Source organism: Cupressus sempervirens, chromosome 9, assembly GCF_028749045.1.
Source record: "Cupressus sempervirens isolate cs-2001-9-10 chromosome 9, ASM2874904v1, whole genome shotgun sequence".
Classification (NCBI taxonomy): Eukaryota; Viridiplantae; Streptophyta; class Pinopsida; order Cupressales; family Cupressaceae; genus Cupressus; species Cupressus sempervirens.
In genome coordinates this window covers 77,196,149-77,204,073 of record NC_143126.1, presented here as the reverse complement: position 1 = coordinate 77,204,073, position 7,925 = coordinate 77,196,149, and the positions used below count along the sequence as shown (strand labels likewise).

Genomic DNA, 7,925 nt, shown 5'->3' with positions numbered 1-7,925 from the left:
TTAAATTTGTCCACTTATGAACATTTAAAATTATTATCATTGATCTTATTTTTTCAAATGGAAATTATGAACTCAAGAGAAGCATTAACTTCAGAGTTTCAACTTATGGATTGCATTTTGTCTACATGTGAGCATAAATAATAGCTTGAATTCTTATAGCAATGAGGAATATTTTTAATCAAATTCTATTTGGGGTCTTTACACTGTGAAAGCCATATTGGGTTTTATTCAGTGTGAGCTTGGTGTTAAGTTGTCTTAAATACAATGGTGATGTGTGATCTAAACCTTATAGTGTTGAAAATGAATCAATTAGCAATCATGCTACACTCAAAATAACTTTTCCTGGAAGCCATTTGTAATTATACAAATGCATGGGCCAACTTAATCTTGGTACCTTAATCATTAATCATTTAGTGGAGGCCTTGTGTTGCTAAGAGCTTCGATCATTTTATGAATATGATATTAAGCATGGTGAGTACCCTCTATTTTGTGTGTGGATTCAATCATTTTTGTCATCAAAGATGTTAGTTTCTTAGAGTAGTGAGGAATTTTATTCAGTGTGAGCTTGTTGAAAATTTGTCTAGAACAAAATGGTGACTTGTTGTTTAAAACATATGATATAAAAAATGAATCAATTAGCACTTTTGCTAACACTGAAAACAATTTTTCCTGGAAGCTATCTGTAATTTTACGAATGCATTGGCCTAGCTTGATCTTGGTGCTTTAATCATTTAGTGGAGGCCTTGTGTCATAGGAGCTTCAATCATTTTATGAATGTGATACCAAGCGTGGTGGGTACCCTCTATTTTGTGTACGGATTCAATCATGTTTGTTCTGGTTTACCTTTGACATATTCTACTCTTTTAATGTCCAATCTTAATGCTAAATATGTATCAATGGTATTCATAGAAAGTGTAGATAAAATTGTATATGTTTTTTCACATTAATGTTTCAGTTCAAACTATGTTATCTTCTTGATGATGAATCCCAAAATGATATGAAATATTAATATATGCATGGCACAAACCACTAAGTTCTTGGAACAAGGACCTAAAGGAAAACTAGTTCCTTGTTCCTTTTGTCTTGATTTTTACGAACATATGTGGGTGTGAGGGAGCTAAGCATTAATAGGATAAGGTTAACTCACATGCCTACTCATGGTATAGGTGGGAAAACATGCTACAACCCCAACATATGTTTTCTCCCTCTTCATGGTCTAGATGTAGGGAATGAGACAACCTGATAGATGGGAACCTTATCCATATGTAGCCACTTGTATTGCCATTGTGGTCATTAGAATTTAACACACCAATAGAATTTGGCACCATCCTTACTCAAACAACCACAAATACATATGTCCTTTATCATCCACTAACCTACCATAACCTTATAGATGCATGACTCATAGATGTCAGCTATCAAGGGTTTATCTATCATAATTTGTTCCCTATGTATGAGAATATATAGGATGTAATAGATGTTTACTAATTTAATGGCCAACTCCCAACATCTCCCAATTAGGAAATGGAATGATGTCATACTAGAATCTCATCTCTCTATAAGTGCAATCAATATAGGTCTATGAAATCTCATCTAAAGGTGGTGGTAGACCCACAAAAGACTTGAAGACAAATATCCAAACTAATCATTGATTAGGTTGTTTTCGATGATTACTTTAGATATTAATCTTTAGGTAAATTTTTTTAAAAACAAAACATGTTGGTCAACAGTTTGACCAATGCATTGACCAGGATATTGCCATGGGTTTGGCATCTTGGTCGATCGAGGGTCAACAATGGTCAAAATTTCAACCAAACTTGGTCAAACTTTTGACCAACACATCGACCAAGATGTCATCGCAGGTTTGGTTCTCATGAACAAGGGAGGCCATTTTCAACCAAATTGTGCGTCAAAATTTTGATGCTCACAAGACTTGGTCAAAGCTTTGACGAGGAAAATAGCGACAAAATAATTTCTAGATCATTCAACCAACATGAGTAAAAAATTAGACCAATTTTCGTCAAAAAATGAGGTCAATTATACTAGTGTTAGCTAGAACGAATTTATCTAGGTCATATGTTTGAACAAAATTAAATTTTGAGATAGAAATATTGAAATTCAGTCATTTTGATAAGTCAGCCTGAAAGGTGACATAGCTTTGTACTTTTACCCTATCACCATTGTTTGAAATGCATTCATAATAGATCATGAGTTCCACTACCAATGATAAAGCTCACTATTCTAGTTATCAGTCACACATTAATTTGTAAGATGCCTCAAAGAATATATTATGACTATGTCTAGAAATGTGTCTTTGGAATATTTCTCTAATTTATCTTGATCTGGTGGATACTAGCAAATGAGGATTGATGACTAGTCCCCTTAGATTTTTTGATTTTTTAAAGAGCTTAATTTATGATCCTATTATATGAAGGTATTTTGAGATGATGTCTCTCTATATACAACTCTACACATATAGTTGAAACTTTTGATGTTAACAAATTAACTTCAAAATGTTAAAATTAAATTTTAGAACATGAGGACATAGTCTTTGCCCACAATCTTGTTCACACACTTAAAAAAATTATTTGCAATCTACCTTAAATTAACTAAAGTGACAAAACTTGGATAAAATAAGATTTCTAAAAAAGTGCTATAATATAATATTAGATTGATCTTTTAAACCACTCATTATTTCCAAATAACCAAATTATATAGTAGACAATCAAATATAACAAAATAACTTTTCTATTAGTATAGACAACTTAATTTTTAAAAATATATAAAATAAATTAATTCAATATTTTTATAAGGGTTATTTTCTCTCTATATTGTATGGTCAATGGAAATGGACCCATGTTGTAAAGAGAGACCCACAAGTGCATCCATTTTGTCATGGTGTAGATATACAATGTACCAAATTACTTTATCATCTTGCCAAAACTTCAAAAAAGGGAACCAGATACATGCTAGAAATCACAAGATCTAGATGAAGAGTTCCCTAAGAGATATTTTCCACCACAAGTAAAATTGTGATAATCCTATTAGGATTTAATTGGGTAGTTTTTGAGTCAAACTCATTGACTCACATTCCATGACTATACTGGTTCACAAGAATCCATCTCTCATGCAAATGATAGAACACTCAACACTCATTGCATCTAGGTGATGCTCATAAAGGTGGGGCATTCGACCTTCTTGGGATATCACCCATCTCAATTCAACCCCAACTCAAATAGGCTTACCTATGGAGTTTCGTCCAAGGTTAAGCCTACTTAGCTTGTTATTTTATATGCTAGATGTTGGAGGAAACTCCATGAACAAGTGCACTTGAGTTGGAGTACTACTAGGATGGATGACCTATTAGGAAGATCAAATGATTCACCTTAGAATGAAAATTGCCTAAATGCAATGAGTGCTAAGTGTTCCATTCACTTTTATGAATGGTGGGTTCTTGTGAACTACTACTTGTGAACACATGGATCAATAATATTTTTTTACTCAAAAGTTATATAGTTAAATCTAGATAGAAATATAATAATTATTTTCTAGAAGGTTCCCCTACAATTGACATTTATTTATTTTCCCTCATGATTCAATTTATTATCGTTTGAGCACATCATAGAGCTACAAATTTAGACATCACATCAAGAATACTTCTCATGAAAAAAACTAAGGACACATTTGGTTGTTGAAATTATACAAGAATTGTTCTAATAAATTTAATCCGTTGTTTGGGTGCACAAAATTATAATTGTAATTCAAAAAAAATAGAATTTGGTACCCCCATTTACCCTCAAATCTAGGATTTGGTCTTCCATCTAAATAGGTGGAATTGCTCCAATTCCCATTCTAATTCAAATTTGTCAAAAATGAGGATTACATATGAATTGAAATGAAAACAATTTGAGGTTTGATTTACATAATTTGCTGCCAATGTCTAATGTTGCAATGGCTCTAAGGTGTCTCTATTTTGGTTCTTTTGTAGGCTGAGATTCAGTTCTTCTTTACCCAGTTAAATAAAAATAGAGATTTTGTATGATTTATCTTTAAAATCTTTGGAGAAATTTCTTTCTCTTTGGTCTTTTACACCTTTAGATTAAGCATATGCTATTAAGTGTTATGCTTTTTTGTTGAACCAAGGTTATTTTTCAAAAAATTCATGACGAAGTTACTTCATTACGATTTCTTTGCTCAGTCTTGGGAGATGCCTGGTAAAAACTTCATGACACTCAATCTTCAATATCCGATATGATTAAGAAGAATTTAAATAATTAAAGACTATTTGGATGAGGGCCCGTTTGGTTGCTAGAATAGGAATAGGTTTTCTATTTTCCATTTGGTGTGTCAATTGGAATAGGAAATATGAATACATATTCCCATTTTGCCCCTAAAATGTGCGTATGTCCATTCAAAAAAAAAGTTGTTATTGGAATAGTCATTCCTATTCCCAATATGCATTCATATTCTCAATTCCTATGCCTAGCCCTTTTTTAGATGTTAAGAAATAATTAATGATTTGTTTCGAAAAAGTGCTATTTCATCGAAAAATAAATATCAACTGCTAGAAAATCTGATTGTTTCTTATTTTTTAATCAAGATTTATTTGTTTCTTATTTTTTCATTAAGATTTATTGATCCTGTGGATGACATCGTTCAATTCTCATTTACAATGATTTTGTCATTTATAAATCGTAATGATTTATGTTTCAACTCTGTACGCAAAGGAAAATTAAGTAATGAACTCTTTTTGCATGTCACAAAAGGTACACTCTTGCATTAAAGCAAATATTTTATCCTTAAATTACATTGAAAAAATTACACATTTTCTATGGATTCATCTATTCTGATATAAAATATTTGTGAACCAAATAAAATTGAAATAACAAATAACAAATATCAAAAAAATTTAAGTTTGAACCAAACGAGGCCAAACTAAAATTTGAAAACCCTAATCTAAATTTCAAATTGTAAAACTCATAAATCAAGTATTTAAAAACCAAATGAGCCGAGTGTAGTCGATCGTAGGATTTGGCTAAATAGCAAAGCGTCAGCATGACGTGATGTTCGAACTAAAATCACATGTCTCTAGAGTGCGCACCACTACACGGTTTCAATCGTTAACAAAAATCGGAAATCTTGTGCTACAAGCAACTCAATAATTTTCAAATCCTAATTATTATTATCAAAATTCGGAAATTCTACGTGGAAATTTTATGGTACACGCAACTAGAAAATGTCGGATCACGAAGTATTTCTATGCGAGCAGGAGCTATCATTTCCTGCAGTCACCTGTTTGCTCTTGCATCTCTACTCAACTTTCCTGCAATTCAGAAGGGAGTGCAGAAGGGCACGCAAAATGCATGGAGTCCCACCAAAATCCATGCGCTTGGAATGGAAATTCTTGTGATACATTCATCATCGCCATCGCTTTTAATCCCACGGATATCTTGATTTACGGCAATTTATTTGACTTCTGCTACATTGCCTGTCCAATCTTAGGGTTTTGACTCTCCGATGTAATGGAAGAGAGAGGGTTTGAAGAGACCCTGAAAGCATTGGCTTGGAGAGTGACACCGTGAGATCTGGCAGATAAATTGCCCCAAATCAACGCACCTGTGAGATCAACAGTGTCAACGGCGTTATATCACAGGAAATTCCTTTCCAACCGCATGATAGCGGTTATGTAGAACAAGAAAACGAGCTGACCGGGAGGAAATTATAAGACAACTGGAAATTAGGGTTTAATTTGCAAATTTTGACGCATCCAGAGAGTACTTGATGGTTTGAGCATTGAGTATTTATTTTTACGGTCTCCCAGTTCCTTTCTCTCCTTCAAATGCTATTGATTTAGTTCTTTTGGACAAGTTTTCATAATTTTTATTTTTATTTTTTGTTTTTGCAGGATATGGTAAAGGTGAACCAGAGGAGCGATGTATACAGCTGTGGGGCGGATGAAAGTAACGAATCAGGCGACGCAATACATTTTTTTGCTCAGATCCATTAGGTTATCAGGTGAAGCAGCACCTTTCGAAAACTGTCGGCATCGCTCTTATCTGTGATTACATTCGGCAGCAATAACTAAGAGCCATAAACCCCCGTTAATGCTTATTCAGATTGGGGGTTCCTCTTTCCCGTGGCCTCAAATTTTTTCATCCAAATGGATGTTTTGAGGTTTGATGTCAAAGTGAAGACTACATTTAGGCAATCTTTAAATGCCGAGGCTTCAGACAATTCCATAAGCATTTTGCTGATTGCTGCTTCCAATTGAGAACAGAGGAGCCCCTGGGCGAGTAAAAGATACAGGTTTTTTATAGTAGAGCATAATTCCACATGAAGACTGATAAATCTATGGAAGACATGCTGTTTATCAATTTAATGCCAGGCCGAGAGCATCTGCACGAGAGTCAGTATGTTATCTGAGCTTTTCATGGATCAGGTAGGATTCAAATCTGCAACTCTCTATTTGTTGATGGAGTATTCTACCATTGAACTGCTGAATTTTTTGTGCCCGGCCTCTATCTTCGATTTGGTTGTTGCCTATTTTGGACAACCCTTTAAAGTTGTATACACTCTGTAGATCTCTGGGACCAGGCCTAGAATTTGATGGCAGTTTTCACACTCTTGAACCGTATATGACAGTCTAAATTTTGTTTAGACTGTATAAGTTGACATGTCATATTCTTTTAAAACCGTCAATATGACACTTTAAGTTATTAATAAAACATAAAAATTTATTATAAATAATATACTAATTTACTTTATAATATAAATATATGCTATTTGTTTGTTTATACATTTTAAAGTGATAGATTTGAATATTCTATTTTAATATGAATCTAGAAACTTACTAATTACTAATTATTATATTATTATATATTTATATTAACTTGGAATCTTTCTAAAATAAAATATAGAAATATAAAATTTGTCTATGTAATTTGAGATTTTGACATATAGTTATTTTTTAATTTTATTTTTTTCCTAAAGAAATAAAAAGTTTCTATATATTTATTATATAATATTATAATTTTTTGAACTAAGAATTTTGATATTGATTATTCAGAAATGAAAAAAATGACAATGAATTTTTTTCATAGAACGTAAAATAAAAGACATCAAAATGATCAAACTGTCATAGAAAAATCATATGACAGGTGGGGGTGATCGTTGAATTCTAGACTTATAGCTTGAACGGATTCGACTACTATGTTAACTTTTTTTTTGTTGGACTAGTTGAAGCCAAAATTCAAATTAAGAACCTTCCATTTTCTGTTGGAGTATTGTAAACTAGATCATTGACCCCTTGTGACCATTTTTTTTCAAATCTGTTTATTTGAATGACATAATGATTGCTATTCGAGAGAAGATTGTTAAGCATCATAAAGTCTCAGGTATTTTCTACAGAGGCATATAGGAAACAACAACACATATCCTTCTTTCCTCTGAGGTCTCAAGTATGTTGCTCTCATCCTTTGTAAGTCTACAATGTTGTCTCCCATTGGGCCATCATGGTTTGTTGTCCAGATAATCTTAGCAACATTTAAAGTTAAAAAGAGATGGTATCAATTGCCGCTATGGAGAGTTAGCATCTATTTAGGATGAAGCTTAAAAAGGCCAAGCAGTAGCTCTGTTCAGGTCTACAAGCAGCTAGGAAAACATGTGCAAGAAGTTTGTGATGTCAGAATTAGAACCAAGAACGATAGCTCCACTATCATTGTTTGTTGATTTCACAGACAAATTTGAGCTTATTCGTCTGCACAAATTATGGATGGTTGCTCTGAATCGATCACTTACTAAATATTTTTCAAATTTGCCTTCTAATCAAATATATGTCAAATTTACCGATCAAAAAATATATGTCAAATTTACCAATCAAAAAATATATGTCGAATTTAATTAGAAAAAAAATGACTAATTTAATT

The 7,925-nt window shown here is 32.6% G+C and overlaps 1 long non-coding RNA gene across 2 annotated transcripts; it reads left to right on the top strand.

Moving 5' to 3' along the window:
• The first annotated feature begins 5,268 nt into the window (after nt 1–5,268).
• LOC149537693 (uncharacterized) lies at nt 5,269–6,747 on the top strand. 2 transcript variants are annotated; one of them, XR_016356402.1, is made up of 2 exons: nt 5,269–5,797; nt 5,906–6,747. It is a non-coding gene; the product is annotated as an uncharacterized LOC149537693 (long non-coding RNA). The 2 variants fall into 2 exon arrangements; XR_016356403.1 differs by having other exon boundaries at nt 5,275–5,812.
• The last annotated feature ends 1,178 nt before the right edge of the window (nt 6,748–7,925 follow it).